Source organism: Budorcas taxicolor, chromosome 12, assembly GCF_023091745.1.
Source record: "Budorcas taxicolor isolate Tak-1 chromosome 12, Takin1.1, whole genome shotgun sequence".
NCBI classification, from domain to species: domain Eukaryota; kingdom Metazoa; phylum Chordata; class Mammalia; order Artiodactyla; family Bovidae; genus Budorcas; species Budorcas taxicolor.
The window spans coordinates 3,328,408-3,349,449 of NC_068921.1; the positions used below are offsets into that span (position 1 = coordinate 3,328,408).

General features: G+C 40.9%; 1 long non-coding RNA gene across 1 annotated transcript; it reads right to left on the reverse strand.

Moving 5' to 3' along the window:
- Positions 1-2,065: 2,065 nt before the first annotated feature.
- Positions 2,066-7,886, reverse strand: LOC128057882 (uncharacterized). The gene is made up of 3 exons (XR_008200346.1): positions 7,756-7,886; positions 4,964-5,140; positions 2,066-2,275 (listed from the first exon to the last, which is right to left on the reverse strand). It is a non-coding gene; the product is annotated as an uncharacterized LOC128057882 (long non-coding RNA).
- Between the last annotated feature and the right edge of the window lie 13,156 nt (positions 7,887-21,042).

Sequence of the window (21,042 nt, forward strand, 5' to 3'; positions counted from 1 at the left end):
TGTTAGAAGAGATTATATGATTGTTTTTGGGTCTGTAATCTGTTTGAAGAACTGGTAGCATACTTGAGGATTTAAAATAATGTCTTAACAGGAAACAGCTTCTCTGCTGAAAACCTGATTTCTCACAGAACTGCTTTTACTTGCTTTACAAAAATTTTTCTACATTTGATCACCTTGCTACCAGGATATTTGGCTTTCTTTAAATGTAGCAACACAAATATCACTAATCTGATTTAGGCAAATTCATTTGTGCACTCCTTGTCAACAATGGCTTTATCAGGCATCAGAATCTAATTGAAATGGTAGTGCTGCTTGTAGTCATCCAATAATTAGAAAATAAACAGATTGAAAATTCAGAGGCATTTGAACAAAAGCCATCAAAGTAACATAAACAGGAGAAAAGGTAATTAAAGAGCTTCCTCTCTTCACCGTTCAGCATTACAGGTTTATTTAAATGCAGCTGTAGCAGGAGAACTGAGCTGGATTGATTGGCCAAATTTGTTGGCTAATGCTGTTCTGAAATATGCCCCCATTGAAAATGTGGCAAAGAAATTAAAAAAAGCATGATAATCATGGCACCTCAAAGCACACTTTATTTGCCCTCTGAGAACCTCCATGGCAATGCACACATTTGACAGTTAATAGATGACCAAAGGCACTGCCCTTTATCATCTAAACACCAAATCTTCAGAGACTTGGGGAAAAAGAGCAGTCTGGTCCCTGACTATAAAATTGTGACGTCAGAAGGTTGCTCTACACAGGCTACAAACCTCCACTTGGGCTTTTCTCCTGTTGGAGAAAAGGAAGCTCTCTGATTATCAGAGGCGGTAATGCATGAATGCAAGCAGTTTAGCAATAAGCAATTCAAACTTTTGAAAGAGAGGTAACAAAGCCCGAAGAATAAGCCCTGGTCATGAATGTATATATAGTCCCGGGGCTGGTTGGCATAGCAACTATTTCTGAGAACCCTGGTGCTGCTTAAGCAAACAGCTGAAGCACAGAGTATGCCTCAGCTAAGCTGGGTCCATCTGTAGTATTAGCATGCAAGGGTCAGAACAGGAACATTTTCTCCCACAAAGCAATGATATTTTGGTATTTCCTCCTAATAACTCTACTATTCTCAGTGTCTCATGGCAAGGCTATAGTTCTCTTTGTTTTTTCATACAGGCATTTTGTTGAACAATCTCAGTATAGGTGAATCTGACTGAATTGATTTGGGAATGACTAAGAGTCTGGGGCGCCCCTGGTGGCTCAGATGGCAAAGAAACCACCTGCAATGCAGGAGACTCCAGGTTTGATCCTTGATTCAGGAATATTCTCTGGAGAAGGGAATCTTCAGTATTCTTGCCTTGAGAATTTCGTGGACAGAGGAGCCTGGTGGGCTACAGTCCATTGGGTCGCAAAGAGTTTGACACAACTGAGTGACTAACACACACTCACTCAGAAGTGTCCAAGATCAATATCTTTCACCTGCTATTTGCTAAGAACCCCAAAGAAATGGAATCAATGATTCAACAGCAACTCATTATGATGATCCAACAAAAACCACATCTACTGAAGGTTTTACTGCAAAGTTCAGCACACAAGGTAATTGCAAAGGTTTTGGAATCAGAAAAACTTAGGTATAGTTTCTGGCTCCACTATGAAAAATGATGTGACATTGGGCATATCACTGATCTTTTAGGAATATTGATGATTTTTCCCACAACTGTCATATCATGGATAAAATGAGAATAGTAATAAACACCTCATGGGTATTTGATGATTAAATAAAACATTGTATTAACATGCTAAGTGCAGTACTCAGGAAATGACACTGCTAACAGACCCTGCTGGGTTCCTACCCAATGGCCGTTTTAGAACTTAAAATGTGTGCCCTGCCAACCCCTTCACACATGATTCAGCAAAAAGTCCTGACTTGTCTAAGCCAAGTGCGCTTGTCTAATGCCCCTCACCAGTGACTAGAAGTGTCACCAGAGGTGAATGTGTGACTATTACTCAGTTCAAGCTCATTCTGCTGGCTCCATGACAGGCCAGTAAATCAGGAAATGAGGTGTTGGGGCAAGGAATAACAACTTTATTTGGAGAGCTGGAAGTCTGAGATGATGGCCACCTAGTGTCCTAGGGAACCATCTTACCCAAGACAGAACTCAGGCTTCTATGCTAAAGAGAGATGGTGTTTGTTTGTTTGGTTTGTTACTGCAAACTTCTTAGTGTCAGAATTCTTTGTTCTTACAGCTGTCCAAGTAGGTCAGGTCATGAGGTTCCTGTAAACCTGCAATAAGACAAAAATGATTCTCTATTTTGCAATTTTGTATCTCTATATGAATGCATAAGTGTTATATCCTTAAAGGTCAGAAGCTTGAGAATGGGCTATCCTGTATATTTGAGGATATAGGCAATATTCTCAAAGTAAAAGCAATATGGTACAAAGGTTAAAGTAAAAGAAATAGATGTAATATGGAGTCAGATTTGTTCTTTCCTATTATCTGGCCACTGATATAGGAGGAGTAAACAGCTGAGTGGTAAGAGAGTACATGCACTCGGACTAGGGTACTGGAAGGTTTCCAGGAGTTTCAAGGTTACAGAGTGGGCAAGTGAACACATGATGACAACTTTTATGCATTTGTAAGTGGATACTGTTAAATATTTGGGATTTGTAAGTAATGAGTGGAAATTTATGTTTGGGATGGACTTCATTAGTATCAATTCTTTGGGAACTGCTATGCAGACTATTGCTTTATAAGCATTTAAAAAGTGTACACACTATGGTGCTTTGAAAAAATAGAGTAATTCACTGGTCTTGTTTCTGTGGAGAAAAGACACAAAAGAAAAGCTCTGTCTCTTGGAAACGTTTGAGGTCTTCGTGGAAAACCCTTTTCAGCATTTGAGAGAATGTGAACATGGGTTTTAACTGACATTTTCCTTCCTTGGGGGTCTGCTCTACCACCCTTTCTGAAGATGGAAGGGATTTTAATGAGAAAGACTCAGTTGTGGGGCCAATTGGAGTCTCTTTTATTGATATCAAAAGCAGGGTGCTTCCTGAAAAAAAAGGAATTGAGAATCATTGAGAACTTCTGAAGTCTGGAAAAGAACTCTGAATGTTTTATAGTCAGACTCCCACTCCTCGATACCCCTTATAAATCTTTGCCCCCAAAGTAGTCCTTCTAAGTTCAAATTGATTTATTTTTATCTTGCTTTTACTCCTGATAACTTTAAAGTTTTGTGTTTCCAAGAACTTGGAGTGTTTTCATGAATCATGTCTTTTTCTGATTATTTTAAGTTTTTTTCTTACTCTGTGAAACTCAGGACTTTACAAAGAAGGATGAGTTAACAAAGGATGAAACCTAGCATCTGTCTGTGAGCTGAGAGTTCCTTTCCTTGGGAGTTTCACTGCATAATCTGCCAGTAATATGATGCATGAGATTGTCTTGGCAGTTTATTATTTTGAGGCAATAGAACACAACACTTTGGAAGGAGTTATTCTGATCTATCATATCAAGAATCTACAATTTATAGCTCTGTCTATTTGGTAGTAAAAAGACACTCCCTGAGAGCTAGAAGGATTGTGTGTATATGTAGCGATAAGACTATGGTCCTTTAAAAATATTTTGATATCATTCCATTTATATAATATCTGTGACTAGGGTGAAAATTAATTTGTTAACAAGTATATATTTAATGTAAGCATGAAATATGTGTATTTGTTAAATATACATTATTATATTTAATCTCTACCACAGTCCTATGAGGTGAACTATATGAATTCTCAATGCACAGTACAAAGGAAGTTAAATAAATTGTCTAAGGCCACATAACAAATGAGGGACAGAGACTCAACCCCAGGCTTTTTGATTCTTGATGGTGTTGTTGTTTTCATTTATTCACAGCTGCTTCTGTGTGTACCTGTGGTTTTGATGCAGGATAATAATTTTTTTCATTACCACTTGTAACAAATATTTCAGAGGTGGTTTGCTCACTCAACTTTAAGACTATGGTTAAAGGCTGGTGAGTTTCCCTTCTCAGAACAATTGGCAAAGTCCACATCCTATTTCCCTTATAGAGCTCCCACACTCCAGGATTATTATTGTTGTTCAGTTGCTAAGTCATGTCCGATTCCTTGCAACTGCATAAACTGCAGCACCTAGCCTTGCCTGTCCTTCACTGTTTCCCTGAGCTTGCCCAAACTCATGTCCATTGAGTCAGTGATGCCATCCAACCATTTCATCCTCTGTTGTCCCCTTCTCCTCCTGCCCTCAATCTTTCCCTGCATTAGGATCTTTTCCAGTGAGTCAGCTCTTCATATCAGGTGGCCAAATTATTGGGGCTTCGGTTTCAGCCTCAGTCTTTCCAATGAATAATAAGGATTTATTCCCATTAGGATCGACTGGTTTGATCTCCTTGGAGTCCAAGGGACTCTCACGAGTCTTCTCCAGCATCACAACTTGAAAGCATCAGTTCTTTGGCACTCAGCCTTCTTTATGGTCCAGCTCTCACATCTGTACATGACCACTGGAAAAATGGTAGCTTTCCCTGGCTATTAGGCACCCACCTTAATTTCCCAACAGCCAGATGGCACAAGGGCAGCCCCTGTGTCCTGGAACCTGTTAATTCAAATTCACTGATCCACAGGAGGCTTGAGAAACCTAGCTCAGCCACCCCACTCGCTGTACTTTCTGCCTCCAGTCCAGCTGGTTGTGGTTCTTCGTCCATCCAGCCCTGATCAGCCTTTACCATGGTGTTCTGTCATTTGGAGCTGAAGTGATAGGATTTGTTTTTCCTCTCATCTGTGATGGTTGGTTGGCATCACCAACTCAATGGACATGAGTTTGGGTAAACTCCGGGGGTTGGTGATGGACAGGGAGGCCTGGTGTGCTGCAGTCCATGGGTCGCAAAGAGTTGGACACGACTGAGTGACTGAACTGAACTGAACTGATCCAAGTTTCATTGCCTTATGTCTCACCTTCAAAAGATTCTTTACATCTTACACAGCACCACTTTGCAGTTTAAATTTGTCTATCACCTTCTTAGTTGAACTGTGGTGTAGCTGGAAGAGATTTGGATGGAGACACAGGTGACTGCAGGCTTTGACTGGCCTTGAGCAGGCTTGTCTGACCTCTCTCAGTCTCAGCTCTCTCACCTGTAAAATAAGTAGCAACTCTCAATGCAGTAGCTCCTGTTTTGGGTAGGATCCTAATGTTTTGTGGTAAAAATCGGGGTTGCAAAAGTGCAAGGGTATCTGGGAACAAATTGAAAGAGAAATATTCAACCAGAAGGCAGTGCCTACATCCTGTAAATGCTTTCAGTATGGCTCATCCACACTTAAGTCATGATAAGAATTTCTTTTGTCAAAATGACAGGATGGCACACAAAACTGGACTGTAGCTAATAAAGCAATCATGGCCAGTATCTCCTCAGTATCTCCTCCTGGTTGGTTGCCCATCTTTAGAGTACCAGATGCTTGTTGTAGGGTTCTGAGAGTCTCCTTTCCACAATGCAACCTATGAATTTTAAGACAACTTGTTGTAGTTCCTTTGCATCTGTGTTTTTTTTCATTCTCTCTGTTTTATTTTTTTCTGGTTAGGAGCTTTAGAAACTGCTGAAGCTGCAGATTTTGGTATCATTGACCTGCCTTCCTCTTTGTTTGGCAGTTGATGAATCCTTGGGGAGAAGTGTCTGCAATCCTGCTGGAAAGCCAGAAAATAGAGCTTCTGTGAACAGCATCCCCTGGATGCCTGATTTTTCTGAAAGATAAGCTCTTGATCAGGCAAGCAGGGGCTTAATGATTTATGCCTTCATGCCCAACTCCAGATAAAGTTAGACTATATCCTAGAATGTATATAGAAGGAAAAGCTATTGGAGCACTTTACTGGTTGGTGATACATTCTAAAAAAAAAAAAAAAAGAGAGAGAGAGAGAGAGAGACATATTATTAAACAGCTTGTATTTGAAATGGTTTCCAAATTTCAGCAGCCCAGGGATAATGATAATAATAGAAGAGGGAGTCTTAAAACACTTTAGGGAGTCTCATCCTCTTTCACCAGGCTTTCTTTTTATTTAAGATTTAGCTTAAAGCTTTGTTCTGTATTTGTATTTTAGAAACAGAATGGGTGAAAATATAGCATTGCTAAGGTTTAGAAGAAACATGAGATTTTTTTTTTTAAACCTCTCCCTACCTTTTTGCTAAAGAATATGATTGTATTTTAATAACCTAAATAAGAGATAGGCTTAAGATCCCACCTTGGAATTAAAAATAAGGTGAAAAATAGATAAAGTCAAGAGTCTAAGTTATAATACCAAATCATTCTAGAATGCCTGAGAGGTTTTGCCTCTTTTGTCATTGATTAGTTGTCATACTTAGATCCAACTCTTTGCGACCCAATGAACTGTAGCCCACCAAACTCCTCTGTCTATGGAGTTCTCAGGCAAGAATACTGGAGTGGATAGCTGTTCCCTTCTCCAGGAGATCTTCTTGACTCAGGGATAGAACTTTGATCACCCCCACCATGCATTGCAAGTGGATTCTTTACCATCTGAGTCGCCAAGCAAGTATTTTACCAGTAAGATTCTGTAATGCTTTCTCCTTCATGTCTGTCCCAATTCGATGTATTCCATGAGGTTCCTTACAGGTCATGAGCCACTCCTTGAATGGAATTTTCCCTAACAGAACAGACCTTGATCCTCTAGGCAGTTGCCCTCAGATCGCTTCAATGTTTCTGTGTCCTCGTTTGGTTTCAGTGTGCTCTTTCTTTGGACCACTGACAGCTTCTGGGTCTCTAGAGGACTTCCCTCAAGCTGCTGCAGCCCCTTTGCCTGCATGTTCACGGGGCCCTAAGAGTGGGTGTGCTGGGAGCGTCCCTGTCCTTCAGAGGCCCTGGGCCGGTGGGTGACCGGTAGAGAAGCATGGGAGCTCGGGACTCTTTCTGAAGTGTTCTTACATTCCAGCCTTCTCGTGCAGGACCTGGTTGGAGTCATCTTCCATGAGACTTTGAAATAGTTTCTTCCTCTTCCCTGTCCTACTTTCCTCATTTCCTTAGCAGTTTATTTTGAGAGCTTTTTCATAATGCACATCCTATCTCAAAGTCTGCTCCTGGGGAACTTGACTGAAAATACAACTTTCCTGGTATCCCTTTAATTCTAACAGCAATCTTTGGTTGAACATTAGGTGTACTGTGCCACATTGCTTGATTACTTTTCACTCCAGTGAGATTGTGATCTCTCTCAGAGTGCTTGGAACCCTATCTTAATATCTACTGTTCTTACTTTGCTGTTTTACCATGCATCTATATCCAAAAAGATTTTAGGAGCTTTACAATAAATGAGTAAGAAGGATAAACTAAAAGCCAGTGGGCAGAGGACAGAGGATAGGAAACAAAAAATAAAAGGAGGTGAAAAGAAGGTAAATCAACAAGTATTGACTGAGAAAAGCAACCACAATCAGAAATAACATTTAGCTTATATCTCTTAGCAGCTAGGACAAAAATGGAAACACGATTCCCTTGCTTAGTTTTCAACGTTTAGTAGTATAAAGTTGCTTTGGTTATCTATTGCTGTGTAACAAATTACCCCCAAATTTAGCAGCTTGAAACAGCAAACATTTATTCTCTCTCACAGCTTCTCAGGGGCAGGAAGCAGGGAGCTGCTTAAGCGGCGAGGGGGTTCAGGCTCACAGTCTGCAGCTGCAGTTAGGCTGTTGGCAGCAGCGGCCCGTACTGCAGGGCTTGACTGGAACCAGATAATCCAGTTCTAAGCTCACCGGTGTGGTCGTCGGCGGGCCTCAGCTCCTCGCTGGCTGTTGTCCAGAGGCTTCCCTTCCACTCCAGGTACTTCTTCACAGGTGGCCTGAACGCACTCATGACACAGCAGCTGGTTTCTCCCAGAGTGAGTGATCTGAGGAAGGAGAGAAAGCCAAAACGGAAGACGCCGTTTTTTATGCGTCCTCTGGGAAATGCTAAGCCGTCAGTTCCGCCCTGGTCACTGGTTTCCCAGTCCATCCCCAGGGCGACAGGGAGGGGCCTACACAGTGCGTGAACTGGCGGGGCAGGAGATCGTGGGGGTCGTCGTGGAGGATCATGACCACAGACGTATATCACATGCATGCATTTCTCCTGAAAGCGAGGAGTAAAACTGATAGTGCGAGAGAGGATTACATATGTACGTTTTTTGTATGCTCCATGTACTTGTCATATGAAGGGTTTTCAATGAATATTTATGGATATGTAAAGCCTACTAGTCTTCCAGGATGCCTTCTCTACAAAGCAGAGTAAGTCAAATGAAGCTATTCCGAATAAAACACTCTGTGCCTATACTACCTGGATGCTGATTTAGGCACCTGTAAATAGATCTTCTTTTATAAAATGTGGTAGGTATGTCACTTCCTCTTTAATTCTAATGCTGACACTCTAAAGCACGTGCTTAGATTTCTTCATCAGTTTCTCAATGAACCTGCCTTTGTCTAAATTCTCTTCATCCTATGTCTCCTTTTCATCATGTCACTGTTGCTTAATGACTCATTACTAATAGAATAAAGTCCAATCTCCTTGACTTTTTCAAAAGCAGAATTCATCTATCCAAGTTTTTATTCCATTGCTTCCATCATGAGCCCTTTATTTCAACCTGGAAGTATTATCACTGTATTCCAGATATTCATGCCTTTTTTCCACTCAACTAATTTTTGTAGCTGTTTAATCCCCTGGGAATTTCTTATTCTAATATATGTTACCGCCAAGTGCTTGTTGAGTTGCCCTCCTCAGTATTTCTTTTCTCTATCCCTCTGTCTTAGTTTGAGATCTCAGTGTTTCTTAGCTAGATTATTAATTTTTTTTTTTTTTTTTAGCTTTCTGGCTTCTTTTTTAACCAATCCATCCTCCCTATTGCTCTATTATTTTTATAACATGTCACACCAATCATACCATTTCTTTGCTTAAAATGAGCTCACTTAGATCTTTCGCTCTTTTGAAGCTCTGTGATCATCTGTATTGTCTGGGTTACTCATTTTGATGTTCTGTAACATGTTTCCTCCTATTATCACTTAACTTTTCTCTTTCAGTTATTTATTCATTTATTAATTAACATATCCTTTGAATAGATATGATATACCACATACTGTGCTAAATCCTGGGGGATATAAAGATTAAGAAAAACAGACCCACTTTCTGCTTTCATGGTCTTTAGAGTCTTGTGACGAATAGGGACAAAATTACATTAATCACATTAAAGAGAAAGTGTTATAAAGGGAGGACACATGGTTGTAAAAGATACATACACAGAAACCAGCCTGAGACCGACTTCAGAGAGGTTCCTCTGAGGAAGTGACTTCTGAACTGGGATCTGAACAGTGGACAGAAAGCACATAGTGAAGAGGGCTGGGGGGAGAGTGAGGGTAAGAGAATGTTTTAAGTGATGCAGTGACATGGGTGAAGGCCATATGATGGGGCAAGCACATAGAAGAAGGGTGGGGTGATTGGACCCACGAACAGAAAAAGGACATTAGTAGAAAAACTGGTGAAATCTAAATAACGTATGGAGTTTAGTTGATAGACAGGGAGGCCTGGCATGCTGGGATTCATGGGGTCGCAAAGAGTCAGACAGGACTGAGTGACTGGACCGAACTGAACATACTAATGTCAGTTTCTAAGTTGTGAGAAACAAAACAGAGTAACAGAAGATGGTAACATTAGGAGGAAGTGAAACTGAGGGGGCTGTGTATGGAAACTCTCCACTACCTATTCAACTTTTCTGCAAATCTAAGATTATTCCAAATTAAAAGATTATTTAAAGAAGAAAGAAAGATGGAAAGTCCCAGAGACCTTGTGCACCATCTTAAGAGTGTTGGTCTTTATCTTGCAGTGAGTGTAAAGCTGTGGTGGTTTTAGACAGTGGATGACACAGCAGAGCTGCATTTGAAAATATCACTGGTATGGGGGCAGTGTGAATGGATTAGAAGGGTAATTGGGTGGCCAAAAGAGGCCGGGTGGGATACTGTTACAGTCATTCGACAAGAACTAGATGAAAGTGGGACAGACTCTCTTTGGTGATGTGTATATTCATCAGACATATTTCGCGGATGAATAAATGAATAGACAAATAGATGAACTAGTGAAAAAGGATCAGATCAGGTGAAGTCAGCCTTGCAGGAGCGTGGGGACACTGTCCCAGGCTTGAGGACCGGGACCTGTGAATTCTGACAGAATCAACAGACTCTTCCTCAGGGTTTTTCCTCTTACTTGGCAGGACCTTACTCCAGAAATGGGTGGTTCCTTGTCTTATTTTCGGAATGCACAGTGCTTGCCCAGAGGTTCTGGGAGGAGCACTGAAAGTAAAGGCAGAGCTTCAAGACACACTTGGAAAGATTTGAAAGTGATCAGTACCAGAAAATGTAAGTAAGTCAAGATATCTGCACAGCGGCTCCTTTGGAGCAAGTTCATTCTGCAGATAATCTGCATTTTGCTCTTTTGGCAATAGAAGCGATCTTAGCTTTCTTAGAGCACCTGTAATTACAGGATCTTCATCTCCTGAGGGAGTTTCTAATTTCCCTACGGAGAAAGGAAGCCGGGGGAAGGGCCGTGTATGGGGAAAGTGCCATACCAAGAGTTCTGTTTTCTCACTTTGGTGAGATCCAGCAGTTTGGGCAGGGGCAGGTCTGCCTTTTCTGCAAACTTTTCTCATTTGAAAAGACAGTTTATGGTTTTTAAAGAATTATCTCTTGAACTAATTAGCTTGAAGATCAGGAGGAGACTGCTGAGCTGCTTTCAATCTAGAGGAAGAAGGAACTAAGAATGATTAATAGTCCAAGATTATTTCAGCCAGGCAACCCTGAAGATCCCAGTTTCTCTCCTAGAACCTTTCTTCTAACATCTGAGCTCAGGGTATAGAGAGAGTTATCGCTATCTGTGTTTGTTTTCTAACACATGACCAGTTTTAGCCAATGGAGTATATATCATGGATCTCAGAGGTTAATCTTTCCCCTTTCTTGTCTCCTCTCTGCCCCAGACATGCATTCATTTGACTGGCAGCCTGGAAAATTGAAAAATGCCACCGGGGTTATTAAGGTTGAAATCGTTTCTGCTCCTTGAAGCTCTGCAAGCTTGTTATTGCTGCACCTCTAATATTCAGGCATCAGAACAGCACGTATTGTTCTTAGCTTGCTTGACACAGGCCCATCTCAGCTGTAACACCCAGATAGAATGAAGGGGTCTCAAGATGTCATTTCTCTACTCTGAAATAGATCCTTTTAGTCGATTAAAACAGAGTCCCCAAAGTTATTAGAATATATTCTGTGTCTTTGTGCATACACATTTGATTTACTTTTGTTCTTATTGAAAGGGTAAACCTGGAGAAAAGGAAAAAAAAGAATCTTCCATAATCCATATTTTAATAATTGCCTGTGCACACACTGAGTCTACAGAGACTTTTCCTGTTTCTGTAACTGTTTACTTGGCTCCTTTATCAAATGCATATTCCTTACCTGGCCTGGTGGACCATGACACAGCTTCATGCCTCTCCTGAATTTGAATTTGGCTCCCTGTCAGCCATTTCCACGTATTGAGTCTGTCTGTAAGATGGAGATATTATTTTAGTGGCTCTTTTTTTCACAATAATGGCTCCAAGTTGTATAATTTCTTTTGAGTCATTATAATGTTAATATATAAATATTAAGAAAACCATTGGGAAAAAGTTACTTTGTAATTGAGAAAGCCTATTTTCCACTGTTAATAACTTCTTCATTCATTTTTTTCCTCATAAAAATATTGAAGGACCTTAATCTATTAAAAAAAAAACCTACAAACTTTTATTTAAAAAGAAGAAAGCATTTCTCACCCCACCTTAGAAACAGGAAACAATACCACCCCTCCACTGGAAAACTTCCATGTGTGGTTTAAACACAACAAAGAAACAAAATAAAAACACTCCAAAGCCAGAGTACCCCATGGTAACAAGAAACTTCAGAGAGATTCTTCAGGAGAGAGAATTTGCTTCTATTTAGCTTTAGGGCAATAACATTTTTATCATGTTGCCCCAGGCAAACAATTCAATATTAACAGTAATGTCTGTTTATGACTAAGAATAGGATGGAATATAATCTACAATAACAAAAAACCCTGATCATAAAACTGAACTTAAATCTATGTCCTTCAAAAATTTCAGCATGTAGTTGGCTTACTACTACGTTGGTGTATCAATCAGGGTCCCTGCAGAATTCATTACTGATGGTTCAAATGAGAAAACTTTAATAAAAGGAATGCTTAAAGGAATGTGCAGGCTGGGATCAAATGAGAACGAATGAAGGGCGAGCAGGTGGTCCACTCAGGACTGAAGCAGGAAGTCATTACCTCACCCTGACTGGGAGGCTGAGGAAAGGAAATACATAAACCAGACCCCAGTGAGCTCTGAAACTGTGGAAGGAGAGGGTTGCTGTCAGAATGAATGGATACAGTTGCCATCATAGAAAACAGAATGAGTGTGGAAGAAACATGCCCAGCTTCTTCTCCCGCCAACCATCTCCTGCATCTCTCTGTTGGCCAGCCTTGCTCAGAAGGCAGCCAGCAAGACAGCCCAGGAGTGTGGTGGGCATGGACCACATTCTGAGCCCAGAGGAAGAAAGGCAGGGGGGAAAAGGAAGCATATCCAGAACAGCTGATCTCTGGGTCGCTAAAGGATTAGCATTACTGATGTCTAAAGAACTGAATTATTATACAACCCACTCCAGTATTCTTGCCTAGAATATTCCAAGGACATAGGTGCTGGGCAAGCTGCGGCTCTATGAGGTCACAAAGAGTTGAACATGACTGAGCAACTAACACTTAACACTTACGCTTTTTACCCTTCATGAAAAAGAAGCTAAGCATTCCATATTTTGTTTCATATGAGATGAAGATTTCAAAATTATCATAGGCTGGCTTTTCTCTTTTGCTTTGCAAAAATATCTCAAATTTTATCTAATACTCCAATATCTATATGTGAAAGTGAAAGTTGCTCAGTTTTGTCCGACTCTTTGCAGCCCCATGGACTGTATAGTCCCTGGAATTCTCCAGGCCAGAATACTGGAGTCAGAATATCAGAATACTGGAGTGGGTAGCCTATCCCTTCTCCAGCGGATCTTCCCAACCCAGGAATCAAACCGGGGTCTCCTGCATTGCAGGTGGATTCTTTACCAACTGAACTATGAGGGAAGCCCTATATAGGAGATTATAATCTCGAAAGGACTTCTTACAGACGGTGTCTCATTTAACTCAAACTAATGTCCTAAGAGGTTGGCATTATTTGATTTATTTTATAGATGAGGAGACAAGGTCAGAGCATAAAATGACTTTCCCAATATTCTGAGTCAGAATTAGAAGCATCAAGATGCAAACCTAAGTCACTTGACTCCAGCCCCCAGGTTGTTTGTCTTATATCACTCTGGCTTTTTCAGAATAATAATGTCATAAATTTGTTTTAGCAGCTATACTAAAGAACAGAACTGTCTGTACCTTGCAGAAAATTACATTTTCAGGGGAACTAGAATCTTCAGATCAGGCAAGCTCAGTTTCAGGAAGTAAAGGACAGTCCAAACTATCAAGTCCAGCTGAAGGAAATGAGGCAGGGAGAGAGAGATTCAAGGAGATTCGAGAAGCAGAGACTGGAAAGACACCTCGAGGAAATGATAGGAAGTAAGCAGGAATCATTTAAGAGGAATGTGCATTCCTGAGAGTGTTTGGTAGAGAGTTATTAAGGATGTGAGCAAGGCTTGCTGAAAGCCAGCCAGAATGCTGCAACATTCCTTTCTCTTTCGGATCTTTGTCTCTTTGGGCAGTGCAGCCTGCAGCATCTTAATTCCCCAAACACGGATCCAACCCCTCCCTGCTGCAGCGGAAGCTTGGAGTCTTAACCACTAGATCACCAGGGAAGTCCAAACAGCATTTCTTCATGTAAGCGTCATTCATGGCCCACGTACAGCAGAATCACCTGGGTTACTCATTACACAGGTCTACACAAGATCCCCTCTGCCTTAGAGTCAGATCTAAGAGAGGAGCGATACAGTTGAGCCGGAGAAGGCAATGGCACCCCACTCCAATACTCTTACTTGGAAATTCCCATGGGAGGAGCCTGGTAGGCTGCAGTCCAAGGGGTCGCTAAGAGTCAGACACGACTGAGCGACTTTGCTTTCACTTTTCACTTTCATGCATAGGAGAAGCAAATTGCAACCCACTCCAGTGTTCTTGCCTGGAGAATCCCAGGATGGGGGAACCTGGTGGGCTGCTGTCTATGGGGTGGCAGATAGTCGGACACGATTGAAGTGACTTAGCAGCAGCAGCAGCAGCATGCAGTTGGGCATTTGACATGTCCTGTTCATTAGTCCCTACCCTGCCCCCACATCCTCTCTCCTCCTGCACACTGAAGTGGAGAATCATTGATGGAGAGCAAATTTAAGCAGCTTGACTAAAAAGAGCTCTGTCACAGAACTGTAAATATTTGGTCACTGTTCCGTTTTCTGGCATGGCTGAATATAAGCCATCTGATTACATCTCTATCTTCCCAAGTTCTGTTTCTTTGCTGCAATCATACCTTCTGAATACGTTTTTGAAAATGTATTTTCTAATTTTATGCTTTAATAAACAAGGCATATTAAACACAAATTGACTTTTCGGACTCTTACAGGGCCTTGAGTTAAATATTTTAAACATCAATTATGGTGAACATTAAAGATGTGAATGCAGTAAGTTGGGAAAGTGGGTTGAAACTCTATGGATGATAAGATTGTTTTTAAAAAGGAATCCTTAATACCAGCATATGTTCTTGTTATTTAGTCTCATTTTCATAAAAGCAATATGGCGGATGAACAACTTGCAAGACCTCTAAGGTGAAATAATATGGCTGGCTTTTTTTTGTTTTTGCAAAATTACCGACAGATGAAGTCATTTCCAAGATACTTCCTAATCAACACTAAAAGCTTCTTTTCTGTTTTTATCATCATCTTTTTGCAGCATTCAAAACATTATGTATTGTCAGTTTGCTTTAAGATTGAAGTGTTTGGGTGCCAGATATCTGTGGTTATAGTATGTTTATTGTATAGAATGAAATATTGATTTTCACTGTTTTTCAATAAAGGTTTTGTTGGTCATTTGGAACTTCATTCTGTAGAATATGGATGCTCTACCTCCCTACACTGTTATAACTTTCTTTCCATTTGGAACTCTATAATCTGAGTCATCTCTCAACAAATGGGATTTCAAATCCTGTTTAATAATGGCTTTAAACAATTGACTGAGGCTGGCTATAACTTAACTGTGACTCTATAAGCCATGTGTGCTGATTGGCCTTGCTGATTTATAGGGAGGCAGAGATATTTTGTGGCTCAGTGAGGAATCTGCCTGCAAAGCAGGAGATTCAGGAGACACAGGTTTAATCCCTGGGTGTGGAAGATCCCCTCAGGAGGGCATGGCAACCCACTTCAGTATTCTTGCCCGGAAAATTCCATGGACAGTGGATCCTGGTGGGCCTAGATCACAAAAGGGTTCACAGGACTGAACCAGAAAAGATGCTTTGTAACTAGTAATCTGAGGTTGAGTTAGAGCCACATGTAGAATTTTCCTTCCTTTACTGTAATTTAAAATGGCAACTATATTGCTTCCCCTCCATGCAAACAAACAACAGTAGCATTATTGATTAATCATAAGAACTAGGCCTGTTGGTTGTTTTTTCCCCATTACTGGGTCATGTTTTAGGGTAGGTATATTTTGAGTTGTTTTTCCAGTAACGGTTATGGGCTTGAATTAATTCATTAATCCAAGAGAGCAGTCTTGGATTAACATCTGTGGTTTTGATTTGGCTGACTTGGGTGGAAGCTGCAATCTATAGTCATGGAACAAAACCAAAATAAACAGCTTATTTCAGAATTAACTCAAGAGTCTGACCTCATTTGCAACATGCTCTACACCAGAGTTTATTGGTTTTAACCTATGGACATTTTTAAAATTAAAGTCCTTATCTTTGGGGACTTTTCCAGAAAGTCCAGCAATTACTTTTTCAAATATCCATTATTTCTTCAGGGGCATATTTGATAAGAGAAAGAAGAAAATATAAGCATTATATATTTTGGTATAAAGATAACACAGCAATCGCTGTAGTAATTTCCTGTAAGTTCTTATCAAAGCAATTTAAAGCAAACAATTGGAAAGTGAAAATTAAATGTGATCACCTTTTTTGGAGAGTGTGCTCACAATGCCAAATAATCAATTGTATGGATTTCCCTCCTTCTGAGCTGACCAGTCGTTTTGTTTCCATGTAGCATCACTTCAGCATGTACTTCAGAGCACTGTCTAGAAAGAGAGCTTAACAGGTGTTGTCACCGGGCTAGGCCATTATAGTTAAGATGGTGCTTTTATAAGACCTGACACTGACTTGAATGTTATTAATTCCTAGACTGATATTAAAAGAAAAAAATCACTTAGCTATTCTTTTAAGGTTTAATTAGATATATGCATGCATATATGTCATTTCTCACATCCAATTTTCTTTGCCGTCTGTTACACTATTACTGGAAAGCAGATGTTTATTATAAATTATATTTTTTTAATATGTGACTATGTGAAGATATGGGGTTGAATTATTTAGTTTTTGAACTTATGTGTAAAACATTAAACTATGCTAATATCAACTCTGCAGAAACTGTTTAAAAATAGGAGCAACTGGGGTGCAGTGTTTCATGACTGAATTCTAAAGCTTTCATACTGAAAGCAAACCAGGAGGTAAGAACAACTGAAAGACTCCAAATGCACCACACCTGAAAAAACAAAAGATAAGCTGAAGGTATCAGGGACTTCTTGTCGTATTCATTTCTTCTTGCTGTCCACACTACTGTAAGCCAACTGAGTTTTTTCAAAATTCTTGGTTGGAAATTTGCTTTCAAGCTAATATGAAGTTTTCTATTCTGTAAATATAGATTATTAATATTTATTATTAGTTTGGTCATATTCTGAAATTCAATAAAATTAAAGTACAGTTCAAGGTTCCCCCTAGTTGTCTTTACTTGCACTACTGCACAGAAAAATAGCAACAAAGAACTGCTGATTCCCATCCTTTCAAGTTGACAGTCATTGCTATTTTTCCTTTTCCTGTTTACCATTTGAAATTTTGGCATTTGTCCTCCATATTGATATGAAACAGAAAAGCTTGACATGACAAGAAATTGAAACTATTTATATATTTTGTTTCTTTGTGGTTTGAAACATACCCTAGTCTCTGCATTGGAAAGCAGTGTTTTTCAACTGAGTGATTTTTGCAGCCCCTCCCTTTCTCTGTTCCCCACACACCAAGGGCAGGTGGTGAAGTGTGGAGACATTTTTGATTGCCAAGACTTGGAGGTGGGAGGGCTACAGGCATCCAATGAGTAGAGGCCAGAGATACTGCCAAACATTCTGCAATGCTCAGAACAGCCCAACAACTAAGAATTATTTAGCCCAAACATCAGTCATGACAAGGTTAAGAAACCCTGTTCCAAAATAACCCCCTCCAGGTGAGAGTGGGATGGTTTGAGAGAACAGCACTGAAAAGTGTATATTATCATATGTAAAAGAGATCGCCAGTCCAGGTTCAATGCATGAGACAGGGTGCTCGGGGCTGGTGCACTGGGATGACTCTGAGGGATGGGATGGGGGGGAGGGGGAGAGGGGTTCAGGATAGGGAACACATGTACACCCATAGCTGACTCATGTCAATGTATGGCAAAAAACACCACAATATTGTAAAGTAATTAACCTCCAATCAAAATAAATAAATAAATTATACAAACAAACAAACAAAACCCAAAATAACCCCCTCCAAAACCTGGCTTTACCACTAAATCCATCCTAATGCATCTCTTTGGAAGGAATGATGCTAAGGCTGAAGCTCCAGTACTTTGGCCACCTCATGCGAAGAGTTGACTCATTGGAAAAGACTCTGATGCTGGGAGGGATTGGGGGCAGGAGGAGAAGGGGACGACAGAGGATGAGATGGCTGGATGGTGTCACGGACTCGATGGACGTGAGTCTGGGTGAACTCCGGGAGGTGGTGATGGACAGGGAGGCCTGGCGTGCTGTGATTCATGGGGTCGCAAAAGTTCGGACACTACTGAGCGACTGAACTGAACTGAACTGAACTGAACTGAATGCATCTCTGGCTTTCAACTGCCAGGTTTCCACGGCTTGTTCACCCATTTCCTAGTTCACACTAACCATTCCACTCCACTCTACTCTGCTGTTGAGAGTAACATAACTTTGTGTGATTCTAAGGCTTTAAAAAGATCTTAACACATCTTCTTCGACTGGGGAGCATTTGATCTTCCTGGCTTATCTATTTTGTTCTTTTTTAGCATACTGTTCTAAGTGCTTCTTCACATTTACTAACTCACTTTATGCTCAAAACATCCCTAAGAGGAAGATATTATTAACATTAACCCTGTTTTACAGACGAGGAAATCAAACCAAGGTAACTTGGTCGATGCAGTTAGCAAGACTTATGTTCCTGGAGAAGGCAATGGCAACCCACTGCAGTACTGTTGCCTGGGAAATCCCATGGATGGAGGAGCCTGGTAGGCTGCAGTCCATGAAGTCGCTAAGGGTTTGACATGACTGAGAGACTTCACTTTCACTTTCATGCATTGGAGAAGGAAATGGCAACCTACTCCAGTGTTCTTGCCTGGAAAATCCCAGGGATGGCGGAGCCTGTGGGCTGTCATCTGTGGGGTTGCACAGAGTCGGACACGACTAAAGTGACTTAGCAGCAGCAGCATGTTCCCTTGAGTCTCCCTTTCACCTCTCCTCCTCTCAACAGCCTTAATCTTTTGCTCTTTCTACCACATTCTGGGCTTAGACTCTCCTGACGCCATGGTAATGTGCTGTTCAGGTAGCACTGAGCCTTGGACTGTGCTGTCCTGGGCTGGCCAGGTGGAGAGAACTGTCCTGCTGACTCAGTTTCCCTCATTCCACTTTGGGGGTCTCACCTTGAAAGGTCCTTAGCCTTTCAAGCCTTTTAACCTTTTAGCCTTTTAACCTTTTAGCCTTTCAACCTTTTAGCCTTGAAATGTCCTAAACCATGTGGAGACCATGGTGCTACTGGAGGACTCAAGCATTCAAGCCTGCTCTCCTTCTAGAGTATTGGCTGTCTGCATCAAGCACTGTCAAGGTGCTTTGCACATATTATCTCAACTGGGTAGACACTGGGGAACCTACAGCACAGAAGAGGAGATGAAGACTGAGACTCAGCTGCTAACTGTGGGTGTTGACTGGTGATGAACAGAGTGAGGCGCTGCATTCAGGGCCGTATGATTTAAAGCCCCCACTCTTTCCATGGGATCCTGTTAACTCATGTCTTGCCAATAGTCAGGGATTTCACTAGCATGGCTAGGTTTTTCCTTGGTAGAGCCTGGTTACTTTTCATGGAGCACACAATGGCTTTCAGTTGACCACAATGGCTTGATTCATACTGGCCTAGTGTTCTCAAAGTTGGAAAATATTTAATTTATTTTTACTCTCTCCTTTGAGGCCACAGTAGAATTGGTCTCGTCCATTTATTCAGCATCTAACATAATCCAGCAGTTTTGCTAGTTGCTGCAGTTCTGGGCTAGTCTCTTAGACTTCTGGAGTCGCGGGTGCCCAGGAGAAACCGCAGCAGGGTCTATGGTCTGACAGGCTTTGTTTGGTGCCAGGCCACTCCTCCATGATATTCCTTCTCAGTCAGCTAACTCCTCTAACCTTCAAGTTGCCCACCCTTCAAACTGCGATAGGAATACTTTAAATCACAGGTTGTAGGGAGTCTCAAAATTCCCAATGCACGAAGACTTCACTGACATGGAACAAACAGAGAGCAAAACCCCCTACAATTCCTCCTCATTTTAGGTATAGGACATAGGTTCCCAGCAGGATGTGCCTGAAAGCAAATAAAACATCCCCAAACAAAGTGCTTGGGCATTACAAAAGACAGATGTCACCTGTCTGATAACAGATGGGAGGAGAGAGAAGGTGAAATGTGGAACTTCCGCGGGAGATTCTTTAAGTTGATATATTCTAGTATTACAACTCTTTTTGTAGTTTTGCTCTGGGGAAAGTGGTTTGTTTCCCTTTGCTTGCTTAACCTGTGTTGTAGAATTCCTGTGTGCAGCCTGGCAAATTACTGCCATATCCTGTTTCAGAGATGGCCGCTCTTCTGTCACGGGTCGAAATTTTCGAGTGCATAAAAGTGTGAAAGTGTATTATGAGGGTGTGAATGTTTTTGTAAGTAAGATATGCTAGATGTTATTTCCACCCACAATTTACTTTTGTGCTTTTTTGGAGGGCTTTGTAAAATCTCTCAAAATACCGTCTAGATGGTTTCAGTCCCTCAAGTGAATCTCCATCACCTGTGTGTTCTCTTATTTGTCTGTCCAGTCATGGCAGGCATCAAGTTTTGGTAGATCGTTAGACATTCCTCAACTCTTTCTGCCAGCCATTCTGGAGACTGGAAAAACTCAAGACTCACCTTGTCAGAATCCCTTTGTTGTTCTGAGAAATAGTTCTACCCAATAAAATACACACAGAAGTCCAGAAGGGAGTCAGGGAAAACTTTTACTTCTTCCTAGTAAAAGTGACATATATTGCATACACCATAAGTACTAATCAGCCCTTCTTTTCTCCCCTCCCATCCTCTGTCATCTTTTCATCCTTTCATTCTTGTTGTCATTGTTGTTGTTGCCTTGAATGAAGTTATGATGACTGGAACTGCAGCAGCCGTCTTGTGATAGCCAGGGAAGATCCCCCAAATCACAGAAACTCCAGCTTTTATCTTCTGAAGTTGCAGAACTAATACCAGCAGCTGCCTACCTCTAGGCTTTTTGTTACATGAATCAAGAAAATCCCATTGCTTTGAATTGCTGTTCCTAACTTATTTTTTTTTTTTTTTTTTTTGGTTACTTGTGACTGATTTAATTCTGGGTATGGTAACTTTGACCAACATATTCCATTCACCTGTGAATTCTCATAGATTTCCATTTCTGGTCTGCCAAAAACTCTGCTCTTTCAGGAAAACATAAATGTTTGAACCAACA